The sequence below is a fragment of the Amphibalanus amphitrite genome, unplaced genomic scaffold (genome assembly GCF_019059575.1).
Source record: "Amphibalanus amphitrite isolate SeventyFive unplaced genomic scaffold, NRLGWU_Aamphi_draft 001050F_arrow, whole genome shotgun sequence".
In the NCBI taxonomy this organism is placed as follows: Eukaryota; Metazoa; Arthropoda; class Thecostraca; order Balanomorpha; family Balanidae; genus Amphibalanus; species Amphibalanus amphitrite.
In genome coordinates, this window is record NW_024882544.1 from 102465 (window position 1) to 128006 (window position 25542).

Sequence of the window (25542 nt, forward strand, 5' to 3'; positions counted from 1 at the left end):
AGGCGCTGCCGCCCCAGTGTCGTCCGCCGCCCTGAAAGGCGGCGACCCCTCGCCCGCCACCGGCACCGGTGATTGCCGCGACAAAGGGCCGAATTCTTGGCGTGATTGGGTGAGATTACCAGCGATCAGCGCTGTTTAGGGGAGGCGCCGGCTGGAGTCACCACCTGAGTAGGGGGCGCTGCCGGATAGCGGAGGGGTGAGGAGGGAGGGTGGCCGAGGGCGGGGTAGGCCGTGGGTAAGACGCAAGAGGTCAGTGGGCCAACTGACGTGCAAATTGTCTCAGGGCACGGTGAGCTCAATAATTTGTCCCTTTCTTGATTCCAGGAACACAAATTAAATTACCTACTTATCGTGCTCTTTTCACAGTACAAAACAGCGAATACTCTTTCGTAAGGAATTTTTTAGAAGTTTTAGGACAAATATAGTTGGCAATATGTAGTTCTCACATTTTTCTTTTTTCTAATTCCGTCTAACAATATTAATTCATACATATCACGCATTGAGGTCAGGTTTCCATGGAATTAGTGATGCCATCTGATAACATGAATCATGTTATCTATGCAGATGCAAATCAAATGTAGCAGTCGAACTACGAAGAAATATTCAGATTAACAGATGTGTTCGGTGTAACCCCAAATTATTGCAATAAGTGCATGTCATTGAATGGTGTTGGGATGCAAAAGTGGTGAAAATAGATTATTGTGATATTTTGGAAGGAGCTAACTATTCTGACTTGCAACAAGTCAGTGTCAGTCTTGCATTGCAGTTCCAGATTCATTGCAAGATGTAAAATGGATGGTGAAAAGCTGCTTATAAGTAAAGTGGATAGAGCTGCCTATTCCGATAAATACGGCATATGGTTACTATACAACTGAATGCTAAGTATTTGGTGATGAAAGGCGAAAAATGCAATCAAAATATTTGGCTTCGATGCTCATATCCCAAATAAAGGTAAACGGTCACAGACAAAACATTTAGCAACGTATGTACATACAGTGAGATGAGTCACTCTTGCGTTTTTCCCAACTGCGATTTCAGCAGCAAATTGCTAATAAATATTGCTAACAAATTGACCATGAAGCCCTCGGCGGTCGTCCGTCACCAATGCAAAGGCTCATTCTTGCTCCATAAAACCAGAACACGACTGTCATACAACCCACCCAATGCACTATTGACAGGAACAAAGTAGGGTAGACCGGGGCAAGTCGCCCCGCCGAGGTAAAACGCCTCACCGATGTTTCTCGGAACTGGCAAGGTTCTGGGGAAACATTCTCTCTTCTTTAAAACGTGCACTGCCACTATATGATCATTATATGAGCAGACTGGAAAGATATTGTGATAACTCTTTAGGGAGATATAGCCAAAAATTTGTTTTTGGAGTGATTTTTATGTTTTGTAGTCAGATTATGCATCATGGCGTTCTTTTATGGTTCACATCAGGTTAACGACTTTTATGTATTTTGAACAACTATTGTCTAACGCTTATAATGCTGGGTTGGTCCGTTTTAAATTATGCCTTGCTGGAGTGCAAGGCGTTGTTCTCTGACCAAACTACGTGATGGGGTAAAACGCCCCAGTAGGTCGCGGGGAAAAAGCCCCATGGGGCGTTTTACCTCATGTGTTGTTCCGACTACCCACTTCCTAATGTTCGGTTGCTGGCGAGCAGTAAGTTTCTATGCAATTTTATGTACCTTTCTCAGCAAATTAATGACAAAGGAAGCATTTTGTTAACATTTGCATTGCAATAATTTATTATTTGGCCTTATGAGGCAGGTGAAAAACCTGTACATACAATAGTGTCATAGCTGAACACCTGACAGGATGGAAGGTGCTAACTTCAGTGCCGTGCCTCCCAAGGTCTAACGGGCCTCTCATATAAGATTTAGTCAACTAGCATGTTCAATCTTTAATCTAGAGTATGGGGCGTCTTGCCCCAGGCCGTGGGGCGTTTTGCCCTGGGGTTGGGGCAAAATGCCCCATTTGCAGTTGCTTCACAAATCACTTCCTAGCTGGGAGTCCGATCATAAGTGAATGAATTTGAGGGGTGGAATTTAAAATAAAATGTCCAAAGAACGCATTGAGCACAAATTTGGCCTTCCAGGTGATGTGGGACAAAAGTTATGTAGCAAAATAAATTATCTGGGGCGTCTTGCCCCAGGCTACCCTACACATTTACGGACAACAGCATAGCCATTCAGATTACGGAGGATATATATTTAGAAGGGTGTTCCGACTTCCGAAACATGTGATAATTTGCATATTGGCGGAGCTAGTATCCAGAACGTCAACTCTTTTGAAATAACATGAGAGCCATTGTGCGAAACCCATTGAAAACGAAACCACGCGTGCTTGTGTAAATCACGTCTCGAGCTCTTCACGCACCAGTGGCACGCTGTTTCCCTTTGAGCTCTGGCCATGGCGTAAACAATGCATAATCACGGGGACAAAGAGCGTGTGCCGGGTATCGGCGGTCCGGTCAGGATCGGCGACAAAGACTCGGACCGGCCGGCGGGCGCGCCGGGACCGTGTGGATTTTTTACACGCCGCATGGGTCCCGGCCGATGGCACAGATAGCCGCTACAGGGGACCCGACTTATCGCTCTCACCATCGGCCCAACAACGACAACAATTAGTTAAGATGGGACAAGAAAGGCCGGCGAAGAATGCCAACAGAAAATCTCATTAATTTCTGCGGCCGCTGGGACATCTGTATTTGCGCGGCTCCGGGTGGGCGGCCAGGGTCGCCGGGTCGGTGGCGCGGCTGACATTCCTGGGCTCCCTGCGCGTCCCTGCCGAGGAGCCCAGTGTCGGAGGTGACGGGCCGACACCGGTGACGGTCCGACCCACGGACCGAGCCGCCGCCGCATACCCGGCCCGATCGACCGAGACGCCGCCAGCGGCGCGCACACGCTCCATTTACAATCCGATATGTGTCGCCAATTAGACGCATTTCAATTACCGTATTTTACGAAGCGTCGGATTGTTAACCACGCGCCCCAGGAATGAGAGCGGGATGACGATGGCTTTGTTGGTGCGCGAGTTTTTTATGTGTCGTCAGACTCGAGAAATGTGCCGTTTTATTCAGCTATTTCTGGGCCGATTGAAATCTGTGCGGCCCACGCATCGTAAGACGGCGATCATCTAAAATGTGGCGTCCAAGAATGCCAGGCACGGCGTTAACACAATAAGATATATCATAAATCATAGCGAAATGTCAGCCAGCCGACGGCCTCGGAAGAAACAGGGGAGCCAGAGGAGGGATGAGGAGACGCGTGAGGGTCTCGGGAGGAACAATAGGATCTGGGGAGGAATCAGGGGGTTTCAGGAGCGTGATGTGGAACAGGATGTATGCTGGGCGAACTACGTCACGGTATGAGCACTGAGCAGTCCTAGAACGAAAGAATTTCGATATGAGCAAAATGTCCCGAAGAAGCATATTCCTAGGATCTCCAATACATGTAACTTGAAAATAACGAAAGTAGCCATATGATCAGTCCCGTGAGAATAAAAATGCAGTGGGTGAGCAGCATACAATTCCATTAAGCTACCATATGCAGCATTGCACCAAAATAAGTGTTTTCATGGCTTCACTAGCTTTACGACGAATTATCAGAATTCAACCTATTTTCACGTTTGTTACGCTTCGTTATTTTGTTGTTTTATTGTATTGTTCAAGTGAGGAAAGCACTGGTTTTGAGCTTTCAAACACTAAATTACCCAGTTTTATGCGTTAAGAACATGGCATTTTAAATAAGCGTTAAGAATGTGCTCATTTGGCGCAAGAGATGTATGGAATCCATTGTAGTGTCTTTTTTAATCCTACTTTTTAATCCTATGAACCCCATCACTCTCATTGTTTATTATTTATAGTTTTTATCTCAGCCAGGCGGTACCAGAAGAAAACGCAGATACTGGAAATCAGTACAAACTTTTCAGTGAAACAGTTCAAATCTCCAAAATATGGTCCAGCCCATAATAATGAATATTTAATCAGCATTAGGAGAGAGTTTTTATTTCCTCTGATTCAATTTGGCCGGCCGTATATTTTTATCATTCAAAGAGATCCGAGTGCCTGATTTTTTCTCGTTCCTGAAAGTCGTAACTCTTGGTGCCGCAGTGAGTGGGTTGACCATATTGTAAATGTACTGTTTATTCAGGAGGTTTAAAATGAACTATCGCAAGAAATAAAAACGCTTTTTACAACTGTCGGTACGAATGGAATTGAAAACCACCAGCGAAATGTTTAACAATAACGACGCCTCGTTTCCAGTTTCTCATAGCAACTGCACCGCTGAATAGCACTGGGAGCTGGCAACAGGCAACACATTTGTAAAGAGAAACTCGAACTTCGAATAAAAAACGGTTAAGAGCTCCGGGAAACGCAACTACTATGCAGATTCAGGACTTACAGGTAGCCATATATGGCTGGACAGTAAACTGCCTCTGCAATTAAAACATAAATATAATGTATAAGGCTAGCAGGGTACCTACCTTTGATTAAATTGATATGAATACGTTTGTGCAGTAGAGATGATTATGATGGTATGAGTTTTAGGACGCCTCGGCGACAAAGACTATTAAGTGGCGTCCAAAATCTCGCGTCCGCTATTATAACTTCGTGTCCGGTCAGTGTCGGTGAGGTGTGCAGTGCGAGACAATTCATGGAAAGAGACACAAGCTTTTCCCAATTTCTCCCAACCCAGTTTCATTGATAAGAACAGGGTGACTAAATGATAACACATTTGAAGGAAAAACGCATCAAGGCTTACTCGGTTGTTCATATTCTGTAACAACTGGCCTCGGGCACTTACAGTTGAAGGCTGTCAACGCTATCAAAATCATTGAAATAAGCTTTCTGCAGAGAGAAGAGCGTCCATTCTTCTGCATTATTTACTATTAAAGCCGCCTTTCTAAGGCAGATTTTCCAATACAACAAATTATTTCCGTGCTCCACTACCTCCTCTTTACGCTATTTGCTCTCCATCCTGCGCCGAGGAAGGTTCAGCTTACCTCCGGTTCGCCCATATCCCGACCGCTGAGGTGGGGCGCGTGCCGGCGCGGCAGAACCGGCGCGCCAGGGACGCTGGCGGCGCTCCGCCCCTCGCCAGCGACGACAATGGCGCTGTTAATTTTGCATTGTGGCGCACAAGAATGGCGCGCGCCGAGGCCGTTGTGATCGGCCGGCGCGAATCGACTCCGCCGGCGCCCAGAGCTAATGGAGACTTTGGCCGCTCAATGAGCGCGCTAACAGAGCAAAAATGCCATTGTGCGCCGCCCTGGCGAATCACAAAACGGCGGACGCGTTCATCAATCTGGCGTCTCGTTATTGGTCCGTTCCGTCGTTTGAGCACGCCGTATGGGGCTCTGTCGTACAGAATAGGGGAGTCGGCGGGGAGCGCCGGCCGGCCGCTGGCAATGATACATGGCCCCGTAAGAGAGCACAGATAAAGTCACGGGGACACGACACGGCCAGAGCCCCGGGAAACGACAGACGCCGGGCTCCACAGTGTGGTAGCTGGTGATGTGTGGATATTTGGAGACAATGGCGCTTTGGTGGGGGCCGACGGACGACATGGATGCTCCATTTGGGACCGGTCGTTACAGGGGCTATTCAGAATTATGAAGCTGGTCTTTCCATGTAGTGAGATCGTTAAGTGCATTATCTGGTGGAGCGAACAACAGTGTGCGCTCTCTAAAGAGGAAAACGCATGTAACCGACCACAAGGCTCAAATATTGATACCAGAAGTAGGGAAAGGCCTTCAAAGTCTTTCGGGCTTGAACGCCAAGAAATAGGCTGTTCTTCATAGCTGACAAAGCGTAGGTTTTGTTGAATGGTTTGAAAGATATACCGGAGCGGACGTCAGTGAAAAAATGTGCATATTTGATGATATTATTATTCAATACTTATAATATTTTAACACTTTCAAAATATCGCAAATCACGGCAAGTTGCAAAGCCATTTTAAGATAATTGGGAAACCATTTCCAACCAAATTCTTGGCAAATTAGTGGGCAAGATAAAATGCCTTTAAAAAAAAACAGACTCAAATACACTGGGACGTGGGAAATCGCTACCTTTGCCCAAAGAAAATTGCTCTTCATGCTATACTAAAGCTTATATCGGCCACAAACGTTAAAAAGGACAATGGTAAAATCTGGTGGATGGTTTTCTCTACAATTATTCTACACCATTCCTGCGCCGATGTCGAATTCATCATCAGAGATGACATTGTGGCTATCAGTGGAGCTAAGCCCGGAGCCGGAGCCGCCCTGAGCCCGACTGCGCGGCGCAGCGTGCGGTGATCGGAATATGAACGAGCCGATTACCATGGATGCGGGCCCGATCTCGGCACCGTCCGTCATCCGCCCCAACGCACCGGGCATAATTTCAATTATGGCGCTAAGCTTTATGATAAACCAACACAACAAGTCCATAACATTCTAATCACAGTCGTTTCACTCATTAAAATACTGAAATTAATAGGTTGGAACATCTATCTTGTGCCATTAAGATGTAGCGAAGCGCGGTGATACGGGACGGCTGGGAGCGGCGGGGTCTGGGCGTCCGACCGGGAGAACGAGCAGTGAACCACCTCTCAGGGGCCATTTCTCCGCACCGTATGCTAATACAAGCAAATGACGTGGGATTTATGTAAATTGGCACGGTTGCCGGCAAGAAAAATAATTTGTCATTGGTAATGCACTCGAGGAGTAATAAAGTGAGGCGCCCTGCAGTGCCGCGGGCAGGTACTCAGTCGACTGAGGGGGCTAAGCTCCGTTTGGAGTAGGCACCTCTCAGCCACTCCCCGCTGGTGAATGCGGCTCCATAAACCAACAATCTACCTTCTCCCACCTCCTGCCGGCTGGGAGAGCCGCACTGTATGTGTCTATTTACCTCCTGCATAAATAGAGAGCGAGGCATGATGGTGGCATACATGTCAGAGGTGGTTTTGAGAATGACTGCCGTAGATAAAGGAAAACCAACAACTTTTGTTGAAAATTGCCATTTTCAACTTTCATGGTCCGTCAGAGTATCCACCTGACCATAGACGATACTGTGCCCTCGTTTGTTGCAGCTTGTCAGTGGTGTTCGCGAACCGCAGTCTCTTCTTTGGCACGTGTCTTTCCCTGCTGGGCAAACAAGGACCAGTAACGACCAGCTGTGTCTCTTGTCGCCGGTCACAGCAGTGCTCCTGAGTCCTGATCAGTCAGACAGACCAACATCTCTAATTGCAGGACAGTGTCTCCAGCTGGTCGAGCTTATTAGCGTCTGCCGTCCTTACGACAAATCGGCGTACCTATCCATCTACCTTTCCCAGGACAAAAGAACCTCTCTGACCGCCGTTCGCAGGATGGACCAGCGCCTGCGTCCGCCGTTCCCAGGACAGAAGAAGTGAGTGGGAGCCGGGACGGATGGCGCTGCGGCTTGGACTCGAACCGGCACTTCGTCACTGACGACGGCGGCGGCGGCGGGAAGGGCCAGCCGGGGCCGCGGCATCCACACCGCGGCAGGGACGGGTGACGTGGGAAAATGGCCGACCTGCAGGCTCTTCACTGATGGTGCGCGTTCTGTGCCGCTGTCACCAAACCGTGGCGACAAGGACATTTTTATTGTATTTACAATAGCCAGTGCCCGGTGAGAAATTGGAGCACTCTGACAGTCTATAAGTTGCGTCACCTTATAATCGTGCGCAACAGACTTATCAGTATTCAATAGAGACTGATTCACGAACAATCTTCATTCTTCATCAAACGTTATCATTCGCAGTGCATAGGACCTAGTTACCTAGCACGTCATCTCACACTGCCTTCCTGTTTTCCTTTCAATTAATCGTAGCAACACAAAGCTCGCGGAGCTCGCTTTTGTTATAATTGCCCGTACTCTCGCTATATTGTGCATTTCACTGCAACCGTTTCATCTCCTATGGACCGTGCCTTTTCTCCGACCATGCCTCACCTGCCCCCGTGAACAAGTGCCCCTCACGAATCTGCAACCATTTTTTTCTGTATTTTTGTGGGTCCATACCCCGTTCTTTTTCTTCCTTCGGTAATTATTCTGTGCCTCTGAGTTGTCATCCTATAAATTCGTCCCATACCTACCACTAATCCCCCTCGTGTTTGCATGCTCTCATCCACCCACTACCCCGTCCTCGTGCCATCTCCTTACGACCGCTCTGTACTCCCGTGGGCCCGTGCCTCCTCCCCGGCGGGTCGGCATCCAACAGCCCTATAAATTAGTGCATCGTTAGCCGGCGGTCCAGCCCGCTGCTCTAATTGGTGCAGCGTGATCACGTGACTCCCACACAACGTCCGCCATCGACCTACGTGATCCATACCGTGGCCGACAGCCATAAACAAATGCGCGCTCATTTGCGCACGAAGAGCAGCATGGCGGCGTGCGTCGCTGGCGATGGGGGGGGGGGGGGTCAGACGCTAGCTCAGCGTCTGGGCGGGGGCGGGGGCGGGGGCGGCGCACCGGTACGGCCCGTGCCGACCCGTATCATCAGCCGACTCGGACCGTGATTATCGGCTGAGTGAGTGCCGCCGGAGAGCCGTTAGCGCTCTGGTGGTCCGATCAGATGAGTATCGGGCTCCGTTTCATGGCAACTATGTGTATAATGTCGGTGATTTTCGGAGATCAATCTAATCGGTCACCATTAAGTTCCTTTAGAGGAGGCCACCCGGTCTGGCAGGCGGGCGGCGCACAAAAGCCGGCGCCGGCCATCTGTACTGCCAAGATAGTCATTAAGCATCGCTCTCTATATGAAAGTCTTCCAATCATTTTATGGTCTATGATTACATAGGGCCCAGTTGCGTTCAAATTCCGGCGACTCCGACTCTGTGGTACGTAGAACAGCAGGCGCAAAGCCAGAGTCGCCGCTCGGCGCCGCGAACGGGCTCCTAATTGGCCTGGGCCGTGTTGGTTTGTATCCTCCACTTTGCGGTGATCAGTTATGACAAATGCCAGGCGACGAGCCTATAATGCCGGCATTGAAGGAATACAATCAATCCTCGCGCCCGGAATGCGACACGCCCCGGCCTTTGTTTATGGATGGTCCTCTTGCGGCGCTATTCCCTTTAAGACTAATGAGATCGGTTAGGAGCCATTATGTAGGCTCGAGAAACGATACCTAGGCAATTAACGAGTGCTGCATATACTGCGGAACAAGATGGAGTAAGGCACCGGTGCTCGATCACCGGCGGAGCGGCGCCGGCGCAGCGGCCGTCACCGCCAGCACACGCCGCCGACACGGCGCATGAATAGCTAATGGGCGCGCCGCCACCGGTGAGCGAAACACAGCGCATCCTAACGAGCCCGGTCGTTTATTTACACCCACGGCCGACCCGCGCCGGCCGCTGATGAGGCTTTTTCAGCCTAATATGGGCCAGCTGGAGCGGCCCGTATAAGGTGAGAGCCGGCCGGCTGCTGTCGCTGCCGCTGTCCGCCGCCCACTGACTGCTGTAACTCGTCCTTCCAGTAGAGCTCGCCCTTCCACCACCGCCTCGCGCCCCAGACTTGACATCACCCTTCCATCATCTCTTACCCACAACTCGGCACCCATCTTCTACCAGGCATCCCTTCCACCTGACCACCTCCTACAGCTCATCGCCTCCCGCCCGCCGCCTCTCGTCCACCGTCCGCCGCCCCTCCCGTCCTCCGCCGCCGTCCGCCGCCCAGCCGCCGTCCACCACCGCTGTTCAGAGCCGCCAAATACCTGCTTCTTCACAGCTTTCACGCTAATTCATGCTTGCCATTACAAGATAAATATTTGACTGGCCATTAAGTTAAGGTAAAATCGGCTAATGACAACCTCTTCCACGGTGATTACAGTGATTGGGCGGCGCTGGTCAAGAGGAGGACCCCCGAAAAAACGAGCGACTCTGGCGCGGAGGGCTGGCGAAGAGCCCCAGCCGGCCGCACCACAGCCCGTCAGGTCTAGAGATTGCAATCCCGGGATCGGGAACCCGGGATCCCGGCGGGATTTCAATCCCGATCCCGATCCCGAAATTCCGCCAATCCCGGGATCCCGAAAAAAATCAGTTTTTCACCATAAAAAGAATGTAGCCGCTGCACGAGTCTTGTTTACACTGATCATAGTGATGCGTGACATCAAGCAGAGAAACAATTAAGCTGGTACCCCGTATCGGCCGTCCACAATCGACCGTGTTGGTAGCTCCCGGGTATCACCCACAGCGGTTAAGCCGCTCAAATGTGTACGAAAAAGGGCCATGAACGCCAAAAAAAAATTGCAGCATCAGTGCTGCAACATCTTTATCAGGATCACGGATCGTTCAGTGATTCTGACTTGTCCGTGCGTGGCCGGAACAAAAGAGGTCATCAAGACAGTCTTTTGTCTTTCAGTCTTTGAGCTCGTGTCGCAGAAAGATGTCACAGATATCACGCAAGTGACGGCAAAGCTCACTGATTTAAACGTTCAAGAGGGCAGAGTGGAGCTCTCCCAGTCAGTGACTCTGCCCTCAAAGCGACTTTGGAGCAAAGTCTGAGAGACATTAGTGATGAAAGTAGAACCGGAAGGAGGTGAAGTGACCAAGCGACGTCTTGAAAACATTGTGAAATAGGAAGCTGCCAAATTTGGCGTACACTGGTCGCGAGTTTTAAAATAGACAGACCTACCAGCAATGGCTTAAAACTGTCGCGCTAAATACGAGTAGCGTAGACGAAGAGTGAGTGAGGCGTGGATGTGCTGGAAAGGCCGTCTTAATGACGAGATGAGGTAGTAAACGCATTGGTCGACGCACAGTTTTATAAAGGCCAATTGGGAATAAATGCTAATAAAATCGAAACGTTTCCTTCGCAAATTCAATCGTTTTTAATGCAAATGACATGGTCTAAGGATGGCTTTTGGTTGCCTCTTTGTTTGTGGTAAGCTAAAAGACGCAAAATATGTCAGAAGGAAATTATTCTTACGACCTTTAGTGACTAGACCGGGATCCCGGGATCCCGGGATCTCGAAATAAAAACTTTCGGGATCCCGGGATTGGCAAAACATTCCGGGATTGCAATCTCTAGTCAGGTCCCAGACACCAGTACGGCCAACAAATAGGCAGCTGAGGCGTGCAAAAACGGACGAACACTGGTCGTCACATGTGTACCTGTCGTCAATGATACGGGCACGGCGAACGAGCCCTCATGGCAGGGTGGCTTTGGCCTGTGGGACTGGCCGTGGGATCCTGGGTAAGTGTGAACTGTGGGATCCTGGGTGGGGTGGACTGTGGTCTGTGAGACTGTGGATGGGTGTGAACTGTAGGACTCCGGGTGGGTGTGGACTGTGGTCTGTGTGAATGTGGATGGGTGTGAACTGTGGGATCCTGGGTGGGGTGGACTGTGGTCTGTGGGGCTGTGGCTGGGACTGGGTGTGGACTGTGGGATCCTGGGGTGGATTGTGGTCCTGAGGGTAGGTGCCGGGGACGTTTCTGCTCGCTCGGTCGGAGCTAGGTAAGGGATCAGGGGGTTAGTGTTACTGCTGGAGACTGATGGGAAAGTGCAGTGATTGGGACAGCTGCAGGACTGCAGCAGGTTCCGTTTCATCAGGACAGTCGCAGTTTGAGGGTCAATTTGCTGAACGGTCGTGTCGTTCCACCCCGCAGTCCGCACAGGTTAGTCGCGCTCTTGCTTCCTCACACTTCACAGACCAATCAACCAAGCATCATTCAACGAGCAAAATGACAGCCATCTCGTACTTAGTATATTTGTGGAAGTAAGGGCCATGATCCAGCCTTGTCATTCAGTGACATTGGTCAAAGATAATGAATTCATGAAAGAGGAACACGCTATCGTATAAACTTCAACAGACATTTACCAGCGCTGTTCAATGAGAAGCCGCCAAAAGTGGGCTGAAATATAAAGCTAACTTGCCCTTGGCCAACAATGAACGCCATTGATGTCCGCGAGCCAATGAGCAGCTCAGCCAAACCGTGAATTATGTTTCCGCTGAATGAACAACGCTGCGAGAGGAATTCATTAGCTACCTTTGTTCCTAGCCTCAAAGACCAATCTCTGCTTTTCCCACAATGGAGCACATAATGGTTCTCACTCCGCATATTACGAAAGGTTAATATGATAACTTGTGAAACATAACGGGCTTTGAGTATCAGGAATGGAAACGATCGCCCTATAATTGTTTCCTCGTTACCCAAATCCCAGACTGATTCATCCCGTGCGTCTCATTTCGTGAGATTCATCACTTTCTAATCATATTCCAGTGCGTGTAAGGCTCTGTTCGATATGATAATCGGGTAATACGAGCCAATCAGGCTTTCACCGACCAATGAGCGGCCGTGATGACGTCAGTGGAGCGGCGCCGTAAGGAGGGCGGAGTCTGATGAAGTTGCCGTGAGGGCGGCGGCTGCGGTCGCGCGCCGCTCGGGGCCTTTGAAGTGATCGCGCCGATGGTGATTAGACGATTCACCGGCGAGTCGTTCGGCCGGTCCATAGCGGTGACGTTCAGAGGCCGTTTCGGTTGGTCGGCGCGCTCAGCTGCCACCCGGATGGCTCCATTGAGGCCGAACGAGCGGCCGGACCATCACCGTCCGTCCCCGCAGAGGCGACATTGCACGCTGCACAGCTGTGCTCCCGCAGCTGTGCAATGTCGTGTCCAATACATTGTGGTCCGGCTTTCCGAACGGCACAGGATGTGTTCTTCGAACGGATGGACTCGGCATGGTCTGGGCACCCATAGCGACCCGACCGCGTGGTCTGAGTATTCACAATGAACATCTTCTGTTCGGCAGACACTCAAACCCCTCGTTCTTGGAGATTGCAAAACACTTTTCCAGATACTAGAGAAAGCCGGTGACTCGTCCTTCCGATTTAACAGACATTAACCCTCGCCCGCACATGCCATTTTCCCATCCTAGAACGCACATGGGGGGGTTGCCACCCCCCCCCCCGCGCCATTTCGTTCCTGTTGGAGATAGAGCTTAGCGGTAAAGACCAAAAAGATTCTTTGGGAAGAGACGAATCCAATGATACCCAGTTTTACCTTCTCAGGTCAGTCATTGACCTTCCAGGTCAGGTCAAACTAAAAAATGTTGCTGTTTTGGGTCACCGTTGGATATCAAGTGCGCTGCTTATCAAATACCGATGACGATGCCGTTTTCTGGTGCCAAGCCAGCTAGAACCTCTTTGTCACACTACCCGACCAGGTTTTTGCTGCTGAGGTCATTTCAGGTCAAGTTAGGTCAAGGTCAATTATATGTGTTTGTATGTCTGTGTGTGTCTGTGTGTATACTGATGTGTGCACCGATTGTTTATGTGTCCATATTGCATGAAATCATGATCTGAGAAGCTTTTACAAAAAATGCAGTCGAAAAACTTCACAAAAAGTAAATTCCGCTTGCCTAAAACGCAATTATCTTAGATGACCTAGGTTGACCTTGACCGTGACCTTGACATCTGTACATCGTCGAACAGCATGTTCCATGATAGGTGGGAGGTAAGACTGGCAAAATAGACCGAAAGCAAGGTGTCAAAAGCTCACAAGGCCCATAGCCAACGCAAGATGTTGAGAATTGGCCATTTGGGTCATGACATGACCTTAAAAACAAGGTCATATCTCCGAAACCAAAAACCGCAGAAACTTGAAATTTTCAGTGGACATCAAGAAAGGTTAGAGGAGCAGCTATACGAAACATTAGCCTTCTAGCTCTAAAAATGTTGAGTGCAGAGCAGAAAGACTACCTGGGGGGTGGCAACCACCCCCCCCCCCCATGTGCGGGCGAGGGTTAATGAGCCATGATCGGTCGGCAAGTACCCATCTTTACATGCATTGATCCTAAGGATAGATCCGTTGGCCAATCATTCCTATTGAGACAGGCCATGACTGGTCTACAAGTACCCTCAAACTAAAAAGAGCAGTCGACCAGCCTTGGTACCACGAAGTCCCAGCAGTTCCCGGCGAATATCGCATATCCGCAGTCCCTCGTATCACAGTTTCCATCACAGTCCACAGCCTCCGCCATTGATATCCGTGCAGTGGCAGGCGCCGGTGGAGGTCCGCGGCTCATCTGAGAGGCTGAACGCTGCGGCTACAGACCGTCAAGGGGTTGCCGCCGTCGAGGGGTCGGTGAGTCGGGTCGGCCACCCACCGTCAGCGTGCAGCCGGGCCCGGAGGCAGCGGTGCGGCCCGATTGAGATGTCACTGCACGACGCCGGTCGCATCGCGATCGGTTGGTGATTGAGTGAGCTGCGATACTCACAGTGCGCTGAGAGTCGAGACAGTTGCAGTGAGTCAGGATGGTCGCCAGGCGGCCGCAGTGCGTCGGGATGGTAGTAGTGCGCTGCGTATGATGTGACCTGTAGAGAAACACAGCTGTTCAGTTTGCCACTCTATTTCAGAATGCCGCGCGGGCCGGCTGACCCGCGCAGACGATGACACAGCGGTACAGTCTAACAGACAGGCGCACGCACACCGCGCCCTGCGCAGTGCGCACGCGCAGCCGCCGCGCGGCCCCGCGCACGCGCAGTCGTCGCATGGACCACGCCCAATTACCGTACATTACTTTCCCACGTAAAAGTTTGGTTTGTTCCGCACACGAACCGGATAGCGACGCGCGAGCTCACTGCGGTTGCCCGTAGAAACAGACGCGTCATCGGGCCGCGACAATGGCACCGGCGCCGTCCGCTGAGATTGCGACAGCGGCACTCGGCCAGATAGCGGCGATGACGGAACGGCAGCGCCCGAGACCTCGCGCTGAGTCGGCTCAGCAGACGACCCAGCAGCAACACCAGCCAGCTCGCCAGACGACCCAGCAGACGGCTCGGCAGACGACCCAACGGCAGCACCAGGTGCCGGCGGCCGAACGAGCGCCGCGGCGGGCGGCCGTTGAACAGCGTCGGCGGCAGCCGGTAGCCAGCCAGAGTGAGCTCCCTCAGCGCCGCCGCCAGATGTCACCTCTCCACTCCGGCTCAGGTCAGGTAGCTGACGATATCCTGTGGACAGGGGTCGGCGTCTCAGTTCATCGACCTGGAGATCGATCTCTTTTGGCTCTCGTCCTCTTTCACGAAGTTGATCGATGTGACGTCTCCAGCATCTCCCGTCTTCTAATCGTACCACATACGACACCGGTCCATCGATCGCACAGATAAAGCCGGGTACCCAAGGACGACCCACTGAGAAATTTCTTGCATAAACCTGGTCATCTATGTCAAAAGTGCGAAGCGTACGCTTACCGTCATGGTTTTGTTTTTGGCTCACTTGACCTTTGACCACCGTCGCCCGGATGCTCGGCCGTAGAAGGTCCAGCTTACTCCGCAGCCTCCTGCCAAGCATCAGCTCTGCGGGCGGAACACCAGTTGTTGACTGAGGGACAATGTGTTGATGAAGGAGCCAATTTGCGAGACACAGATCCCATTGTCCCCCGCCAGAGCGCTGCAGCGCTAGCTTCACTTCTCTCACCATCCTCTCTGCCAAACCGTTCCCCTGACTGTGTCCTGGTTCTATCGTTTTGTGCTCTACGCCGTTCCCACGCAAAAACTCTTGGAACTCCTCAGAAGTAAATGCTGTCGCATTGTCTGACACGAGTACATCAGAAAGGCCCCAGCGTGAAAACATTTTTCTCAATTGAACAATGGTGGTCCTCGAGCCAATACTGTGACACAGTTCAGCCTCTACCCATTTTGAGTGAGCGTCCACCACAACCAATACGTATCGTCCTCTTACCGGCTCAGCGTAATCAATGTGAATCCTGGACCACGGGCGGTCCGGCCAGGGCCACATACTCAGCGGTGCGCGGTCCGGTGCTGGGCGGCTCTCCTGGCATGGCTGGCAGCTCCGCACGACTTCCTCGATGGCGGCATCGATGCCCGGCCACCAGACGTAGCCTCGTGCCAGCGCCTTCATGCGCCTCATCCCGGGGTGGGCAGCATGTAGCTCGGCCAGTACCTACCTCGCCTTGTGCCCTCTCTGGAATGATGACACGGTGTCCCCACATGAGGACGCCTGCGGTGACTGACAGCTCCAGTTTCCTGTCGGTAAATGATTTTGGCACATCGTCACCTTCACACCAATCACCATACTGCACACTCTGCAGCACTCTGCTCAACGTCCGATCCGTAGCTGTGAGTCGGGCTATCTTTTTTGCGTCGATTACGCTACTGTCCACCATCAAGACCAGCTCTTCCGGTTCACCTGATTTGCCTAAAGGTAACGGAAGACGGGACAGAGCGTCGGCATTTCCCATGCGATCAGTCGGTCTGTGCTCAACGCTGTAACTGTATGTCGACAGCTTCAGCGCCCACCGTCTGATCCTAGCAGAGGTCATGGTCGGTAAGTCCTGATGTTCTCCGAACAGTCGTAACAGCGGCTTGTGATCTGTTACCAGCTTAAAACGGTTCCCGAGCAGATAGTTGTGAAATTTGCACACGCCGAACACAATGGCTAGAGCTTCTCTGTCAATCTGTGCATATCTGCGCTCAGACTCTGTCAGAGTACGCGATACATACCCCAAAGGCCTCTCTGATCCGTCAGCCTCTCGATGCGCCAGTACCGCGCCGATGCCGACGGGAGAGGCGTCACAGACCAAGACGAGCTGCTGGCCACTCCTGTAGTGCGCCAGAAATGAGTCCGACGTCAGGGCGTTCCGCGCCCACTGGAAGCTCTTCTCCTGCTCGGTACCCCAGCGCCATCTGGAATCTTTCCGGAGGAGCTCGTACAACGGGGCCAACTTGTCAGCACGGGAGGGCAGATACTTTGCGTAGTAGGTCACCATTCCAAGAAAACTTAGCAGCTCCTTGACACTTTTAGGAACTGGAGCATCCCTGATAGCTCTCACTTTGGCTGGCGTCGGTCTGATGCCATTCCTGTCGATCAGATGCCCCAAATACTCCACTTTTTGCATCATGAACTGACACTTGGATGCACGTACCTTCAGTCCAGCTTCTTGCAAGCGGCGGAGGACCTCGTCCAGCGTCTTCAGGTGCTCTTCAGTGGACCTACTGCTCACCAAAATGTCATCGAGGTACACGGCAACAGATGGCATGCCGCTCAACACCTTTTCAATCTCTCGTTGGAATATCCCTGGCCCAGCTGATATTCCAAATGGTAAGCGAGTATAGGACATGGGCCCTTTAGCCGTACTTATCGTCAAAACATCCCTCGAATCTTTATGAATGGGAATCTGGTTGTAAGCTTGTGCCAGATCAATCTTCGAGAAAATCACTCCTCCCGCTAACTGAGCAAAAAGATCCTCAACGAGCGGCAGTGGATACTGATCCAGTTTGACGGCACGGTTGGCAGTGAGTTTGAAGTTGGCACATACCCTGATCTCACCAGACTTTTTCAGCACTGGAACCAGTGGTGCAGCCCACTGGCTGTGCTGCACCGGCACCAGGATGCCCGCCTTGACGTCCTTGTCGATCTGCTCTTCCACCTTTTCCCTGTAGACGTACGGCAGGGATCTGGGTCTGAAAAATCTGGGGGGCACAGAACGGTCCACCTCTAGCTTCACCTCGACCCCTTTTAGCTCACCGAGACCCGGCTCGAACACTTGACGGTACTTTCCCTTCAGCTGATCGATGGCCGAGTTGAAGACCGCCTTGACCTCGCACCAGTTGATTCGGATGGCCTCCAACCAGTCTCTGCCCAAGAGACTGGATCTGCTGCCTTTCACCACGATCACCTTCATACCAGGGTATGTCATACCATTGTGCTCGACAGACGTACAAAATTCCCCGAGCACAGGAATGGGCTGATGTGTATATGCTCGTAGCTGAACCCTACACTCTTTCAGCCTAGGCTTGCAGTTCAACATGCTGAAGGTATTCTCTCCAATGAGAGTGTACCTAGAGCCTGTGTCGATCTCCATTGTCACATCAGTCTGTTGCAGTTTAACATCACACGTGAACGGAAGTGAGCCACCCACCTGTCTGACGTCAGCAGTGCCGGTGTCAGTGGATCGACGGATCTGGCCGACTGCTTCTTCGGCTTCCACCCAGCTCTCCCAGTCCTCTTCATCGCCGGAGCCGGTGACATTGTTGGCCGACTGACGGCGCCTCCCAGAAGTGGCCGACTTCCGTGGGCGGCGCCTTTCGGCACTTGAAGTTACGGAATCTGCATATATCTGGACTGTGATTCGCACGATTGCAACGCCAGCAAGGCTCTGTGTTCGCCTGCGCTGCAGCAGCATGGACAGTGGCGTGGCCCGTGCCCCCGCACTGACCTGCGATGACCTGAGCGTCCTTACTCGACATCTCGAGCGACAGGCTGACTTGCTGAGCTCTGGAGAAGTCCAGCTGGGGCTCAGCCAAGAGGTGCCTCTGGATGCGCTCGTCAGCGATGCCGCACACCAGCTGCTCCATCAGCCGATCCTCCAGTGTGCCTCCAAACTCGCAGTGCTCTGCTGCCTTGCGGAGCTCGGCGATAAAGTCTGCAACAGGTTGAGACGGATCACGATGGCACTGGCTAAATCGAAATCTGCTCAATATTTTCGATGGCTTGGGGTCTTTGTGAGCTCTCATCACTTCTAACAGCTCTTCAAACGATTTATCATGCAGTGCAGCCGGTGAAACTAAGCTGCGAAACAATGTATACGCCTTCTTCCCACAAGCAGTCAATAAACGAGCTCTCTTGACGGTACCATCAGTGATTTCCTTACTTTCCAAGAGGAAGACAAAACGTTCCTCCCACTCACACCATGAATCCGTATCGGGATTAAATGGTTCGATCTCACCCATTTTGCTGCAGCAGAAGTCTCGGTGCCCAACGGGTTTAATACCAGAGCCGTCCGCGGCGACCGGGACCACGCCTTGTCCAGCACCCGTCCTTTGGCTGTCCGTTTTCCTCGTCGCCAGTTGTAGTGGAACACAGCTGTTCAGTTTGCCACTCTATTTCAGAATGCCGCGCGGGCCGGCTGACCCGCGCAGACGATGACACAGCGGTACAGTCTAACAGACAGGCGCACGCACACCGCGCCCTGCGCAGTGCGCACGCCCAGCCGCCGCGCGGCCCCGCGCACGCGCAGTCGTCGCATGGACCACGCCCAATTACCGTACATGACCTTAGGAAGTCAGGGCGTCGGCAGACGCTGCTGCTGATGGAGCGTCCGCCGGAGGAGGAATGAGCGGCGACCGACCGTGCTAGGGCCTCCTCACCCCACCCGGGGTGGCAGGACAGCAGTGAGAAAACAGACTGGACAGCATGCGGCAGAGCGGAGACTGACCCGTGCAGTGGCAGAACGGGCTGCAACCGATCAGAACAGCAGTTCACCCTGATGAGCCGAAACATTTTTCCGTGGATAACGGAGCAGAAGCACGCTGACGTTTAAAAAAAAATAGCCTTCTTGGTTGAGCTTGGGTGTTCGTGGTTTTCAGGACTCAAGATATTTGAGACTTTAAGTCACGGTTCTTCGGTGCGGCAGTCTTTACTTCACAAGCTATGGTCGACCAGGCAGAAGCCACCGATCACAGAGATCATAGTGCACCGCATGATATCTTCCAAAACCAGATCGAACGACCACACCAAACTAAAATTTTTGGTCTTGACATTGTTTGGAAAAGGAAGTGTGAAACAAGCATCGGAATGAAGCCTTCCAGATTTTAGAACTGAGAGAACATTGAAAACCACATGCCATTGGACGACTGTCTGGGGGAAGCTCCCTGAGACTATGAACGGGGAACGGTCAGTGACTATAGGAGACTGCCTGTCAGAAGCCGTCAAATTCCGGGACCGGACGGGATCACGTGACCCGCTGAGGTCACGACCTGACCGGACATGGTTGGGAGCCGTTCGGCGCCAGCCGGCCCGGCAGACGCCACCACACGGGGCCGATTAATACATCTTGCGCCGCATTAATTGATGGTGTCGCTCATTGTTGTACTGCACACGAGATTCTCGCCTAATAAGCAGGCCGTCTCTCTCGCCTGGCTCTGTTACACATTCTCCCTGACAATCGGGCCCGCCCACTAATTTATGACGCCTGAAAAGCAGGGATGCGGAGCCGGAGCCGGAGTCGGAGCCGGAGCCGCCGGAGCCGGCATATTTTGCCCGGAGCCGGAGCCGGAGCCGGAGCCGTGAAGCAATATAGCCCGGAGCCGGAGCCGGAGCCGGAGCCGCCAAAAAAGGGGGCGACTCCGGCTCCTTTTTATTTTTTTGAAGAGGAAAAAAATAATTGACCTAGTTCGGTTTGACAGTACAAGGCAGTAAAACATATGGTACTTTACTTACGTCATGGGCCATCAAATGAATGAAAAAAGCCGAATATCCCCAGTATCCCACAGTACGCAATCAACTTCTTGTCTGCTCCTCCCCCCCCCCCCACGTCTACTGCATCCCCAGAGCATGAGGACCGGTCATCAGGTGACGGCCATTGTTTTCAAGCCAGTGCAGTGGACTGCGACTCCCAGCACCGTCTCTTCCCCTCCCCCCATCCCCCCTCCCCCACTCCCACCCCCAATGCAGCCGAGACTGGTGTCTGCTTACGATGGTTCAGTGAACTCCAATTCGCGGCGACTGCGTTTCCAATGCCATCGCTTCCTAGTCCTTTGTTCTGCCAGTTCTCTCCGAGGTGCGTTTGCGCGGGGACGCGGTGAGCCGGTCATGGCAAAGAGTAACGCGTATAACCAATCCATTTTTTCTTCCACCCGTATTTAATTGATTGCATCGGGGATGTACTGAGTCGGAGCCGGAGCCGCCGGAGCCGGACCATTTTACTCGGAGCCGGAGCCGGAGCCGGAGCCGCCACAACATTTCACCCGGAGCCGGAGCCGGAGCCGGAGCCGATTTTTTTCTCCGGAGCCGGAGCCGGAGCCGGAGCCGTCTGAAATTTCCACGGCTCCGCATCCCTGCTGAAAAGCGCGCCGACAAATTACTGTTTGGACGACGGCATCCTTCAGTACTTATTACATGATATTTGCGCTGTGATGAAGCACCGCGGCGAGTGTTAATTTTGTGTTTGCCTTTGGCCGGCGCGGGGCGGGCGGCGGTGTCGGCCCGTCTGGGCGTCCATTGTCCGGCCGCTGAGCGGTGTCCGGGGCGGTATACTGCGGTCGGCGGCGGATGTAGCGGCAGCCGGGCGGTGGGCGGAGGTGGGGCGGACACCGTCTTACCGCCGCCCGGTCCCGCTCTGAGCACCGCCGCCGCCGCCGCCGCCGCCGCCGCCGCCGCCGCCGCCGCCGCCGCCGCCGCCGCCGGCCCAGGCATTGAATTTAAGGGCGCATACAGCCGCGAAGCACTGTAATGACCGCTGATCCACAGCCACTAACTTGGCCTGACTCACTGTGATCACACAGGAAATCTCGCCGAAAATTGGACAGCTATGGCAGGTGGTGCACTATCATTTATAACGGACATGGCTTAAGTGATTACAAAATTTATCTCATAGCCTTATTGCTATGTTTTATGGTACTTATCTTAGTATACGATCGCTAAATAACCAAGCGTGCATATGCTTTCACTCCTATCGGTAATATTCACGTGCAGGTCTTAATATGAAATTGCAATTTGCAGGCAACCTTGCATTAACTATACACGTGGACCCGGAACATCAACTTACATGTATGCACGCTACAGCCTTCTATACTTCTTTTCTAGTAAAACATCTTCTACAAAAAGAAAAGTCCCTACATATTTTGAGTCGCCAGTGTCTGACCAATAACACCTTAAAAAGCACCAACGAAAAATTTTCCGGCTTTCTTCTTCTTGAAACCACTTAAGGTGATAGAAGGCTGGAGACTGGGAGATGCACGCTGTTTGGTTCGTGAACTTCTGCTAGCGCAGCATCAATGGCTGTAGCATCCATTATTCCCCTGCCTGCGAGACCAGGGAAGAGGGTCGCCTTTGGTTCTCAAGGAGTGTGAAATAATTCTTGCATAGCACAGCATGATTATCTTCCGTCTATATAAATTTTCAAGCGAGTATATCCGTAACAGTAAAAAGACTCAGGCGTAGTGTTCAGATAATGCTTGCGTACTCGTAGAACGCAGCGCTACGCAATAATCTCTGCTTAGCGGGCATTCTATCATCTAGTGCGGACTATATTTCCGTAAAAAGTAAAACACAAAACCACATCCGTACCCAGACCGGTGCGCCTCCCCGAAAAAGTTTCATGTTGCGGTCATTGTCGTGTCACAGGGCAACAGACAAAGGGCAGCCCTCGCTGATTATACGTCAGTCACATTAACCGTTAACACAGTCTTAATGACAATTAAAATGGGTTCACACACTGAAGCAGTGTGGGACGACTTTCTGGCCTGTAAAAACCCAGCGGCAGGCTGCCAGCCGTGCACTCACTGCTGTTCTTGCTAGTTTTCGGCTTTGTTCAGCTTTGTTCTAACTGCGTCTTTGTGTTCGGTAGAGCAACCCCATTAACGTCTGTTTGGAGCGTCACGTCTGCTGTGACAGGTCACTTCGGGGTCAGGTCTGCCGTGACTGGTCACTGTGTCAGGTCTGCCGTGACAGACACAAGGTGTGCTGTATGCACAAGTCCTTCACTGTCAGGTCGCTGTGTTGTCAAACGTCAGGTCTGTCATGACAGGCCACTGTGTCAGATCTACTGTGACAGGTCGCTGTAAAATCAGGGCTGCCGGTGTTAATACAGTTCTTTCTTGCCTGATGTAGGAGCTAGGGCCAGCTGACATACAATACGGTGCGTGTTCCACTTGACCAATGATCACTGGTCCAATGATCACTCTCCGTCCGCTGGGCCGGGTGGAGTGACCAGTGACCACCCGTCTCAACCGTCACTACAGTTAGCTCAATCAGTGGACCACGGCACCGCCCCTCTGAAATCCGAGTAGGAACCGAGCCACCCGCCGGCACTAACCAGAGGGAGGGAGAGCAGGAGCAATCACACGGCTCACGGAATGCGTCCCATTTACGGTGAAATGTCGGCCGTGACGCGCCGCCGCCGCCGCCGCTCTCCGAGACGCCGCTAATTGGAGCTGACGGGAAGTCTCAGCGGTCAGATGCTGCCGCTCGCACTTCCTCGGTATTGACGCACAATGGCAGCGCGCTCTCGTGGCCATTCTTCGTGACGGCAATCACCCAATCGTTTAATTGGTAATTGGCCTCTGGGACGGGCGGCGGGCGTCGATTTGTCCCGGCACGCCCCCGGCCGCGCCCTGGGCCCGCACGCGTCCCCAGCGCTCGGCCGCGGCGTGTAATCAAATTTGCACGCCTCCGGTGGGGCGTCGCGAGCGGCACAAAAACGACGCAGCGCGTCACGTTCGGCGCAGGGCGCAGAGACTGCCGCCGTCGACCGACCGCTAACGTGGTCACGGTGTGTCAGAGCAGGGCGGCCCGGGGCGGACGGGGTCACACGAAAGGGAGGGACTCGGCGGCCCGTTAGTGGGAAACTGGGGCCGTCTACTGGGGAAGCGGAGCTCGCCGAGGGCGGAGCTGACAGAGTTGTGAAAACTTTTGTACAGGTTGTGCTGTGTCTTTGAGTTGAAAGACCCTCTCTGCTTTCAAAAAAAGTAATCTCTTAGAAGACGCTTTTTAAAAGTCTGGACGGCTGGATGTTATGTTATTGGATTCGAATAAAAACGATTTTAGAAATCAACTGGAGTCTGGATTAGCAACTGGACTACCGAGATTCCTCAATAGAAAATGCAGAAGCATATACCTCTGACCTTGCCATACAACGGTCTGTGGTACCAGGGGCGGATCCAGAAAATCTCCAAGGGAGGGGCCATTAGAAACCAGGAGGCCCCCCCCCCCCCATAATCCCACCTGTTGGAGGCCCCATCTTCCCACTTGTTGCCCCCCCCAAAAAAACTGCGTCTATTGAGCTTATCTAGCTGTTCAGGCAACATCTCAACATCTGTGCAGGCTTGGAGGCCCTCTGTGCAGGTTAGGAGGCCCTGTAAAAGTGGTCATCTCTGTGAGTATAAGAGACCTCCAAGTTATGAAAAGCTTTACCAATCTTCTAACAAAGAAGTCTTCTCAGCTAGTCTTCTAAGAAATAACTAAGTGGGTAGGTTAAAAAAACTCATCGGATTTCGGCCACTTTATTTTCAGGAGGCCCCTTTTTCAGCTTTTTAAATTTTTAACTTTTTATTTTATTTTTGAAAAAAATCGGCCAAGGGGGGGGGGGCCATGGCCCCCATGGCCCCCCCCCTTGTATCCGCGCCTGTGTGGTACTAATAGCATTTACTTACAGGCAAAGACTGAAAAGAAAAATAGCTGCTGCAGATTTTGCCTCTCCCAAATTCTGTAATGTTATATTTAATATTATATGTTACTATATGCATGTTATATGTTACTGCATACCATATGTTATATCGATGAGCTCACAAATGCTATTTTTGGGACACTGTCAATGCCATTTAAATTCGAATAAATAACTGCTGTCATGGCAAGCTTTGCATGTCATCATACAGCTGATGCTTGATGGCCTTCCTACCTAAAGCAGGTAGGTAACTGATGGGCATTGAATGGTTAAAAAACAATTACTGTAAGCTTCTCCATATTTTTCGAGAAATGGAGAGATTACCGGAGTAAATTGCATTAATCGCTAAGACAAACATGCCATTATTTTCGTCTGATATGTACATGCCTACGTCACGCAACGAGCCGTTGTGAACAAATAAAGCTGTTGTATCTAATAACTGCACCTTTTTACGGCCAAATATAGACATAATGCACACAATTCAGTAATAATGCAATCGATTCCGACAGTTCGCCATAGACAGACTATATGTATGCTGAACTGTCGACATCGCCTGCACTATTACTGTAATACGAGTATGTGCACTGCCGGCTAAATTGGGCGTAAAAAGGTGTAGGTATCTTTGTGCACTTGATGCTCATGATGAATTGGTAACTGCTTGTATCTTAGTCACTTTGGCCATATGAATTCCTCGCAAACTCCAATGCAGACCTTGCAAGGCTAAAATTTCTTTTTTTACAAGGCAAATGTGAGTCACTGACATAAGCCCTTCGATGGACAAAACAAGAGGCGAGAGTGAATAAAGCAATATAGGCGCATTTCTGCATGCATATATTATTGCTACATATGTAGTATACCTACCTAGCTACCTGAATCGGTGTTGAACGCTGTGAACATTTTTTCCACGGGTATGCCCTAGTCCGTCCAACGGCTATAAGTGGTTGGATCGCTAGACTCAAAATTCAAACGACATCACCAATTATCGAATGATTGTTGAAGTTACATGCAGTAGCGCCTGTCTGTTTTACTTAAAAATGTGTAAGTCTGGGCTAAGGGCTGACAGTTTGCGGTCGGTCTAATCGGTGACATGGGGATCTTATGCGGCTGACAGCTTCTAGTATTTGTTGATTGATCGGAACTACTTAATAATGCAGCTGAGGATGCAGCTGATCTCTGGACCACACGTATGTGACTCCATCTTCAAGTGAAACTTGAGGACGGATTAACAAATATTGTTATCTAATTACATTGTAAAAAGGAAAGGTCTGTGAGCTATATGAGCTATAGTTAGATATGTTTGAGGTTTTGAACGAGAAGCATATTCTATTTGTGGCATTTTGTGAAGGATTTTGCGTTGCAGGTCTGACTTTTCTTTAGATCTCCTGATTTTTACGGTCCTGCCTAGTCAGTTGGTTT

The 25542-nt window shown here is 51.5% G+C and overlaps 1 long non-coding RNA gene across 1 annotated transcript in view; it reads right to left on the reverse strand.

Annotated features, from left to right (window-relative positions):
• Positions 1 to 25542, reverse strand: part of LOC122369572 — a 50013-nt gene continuing 24471 nt past the window's right edge. Inside the window, exon 3 of the long non-coding RNA XR_006254427.1 lies at positions 1 to 164. This is a non-coding gene — a long non-coding RNA (uncharacterized LOC122369572). The remainder of the gene's footprint in view (positions 165 to 25542) is intronic.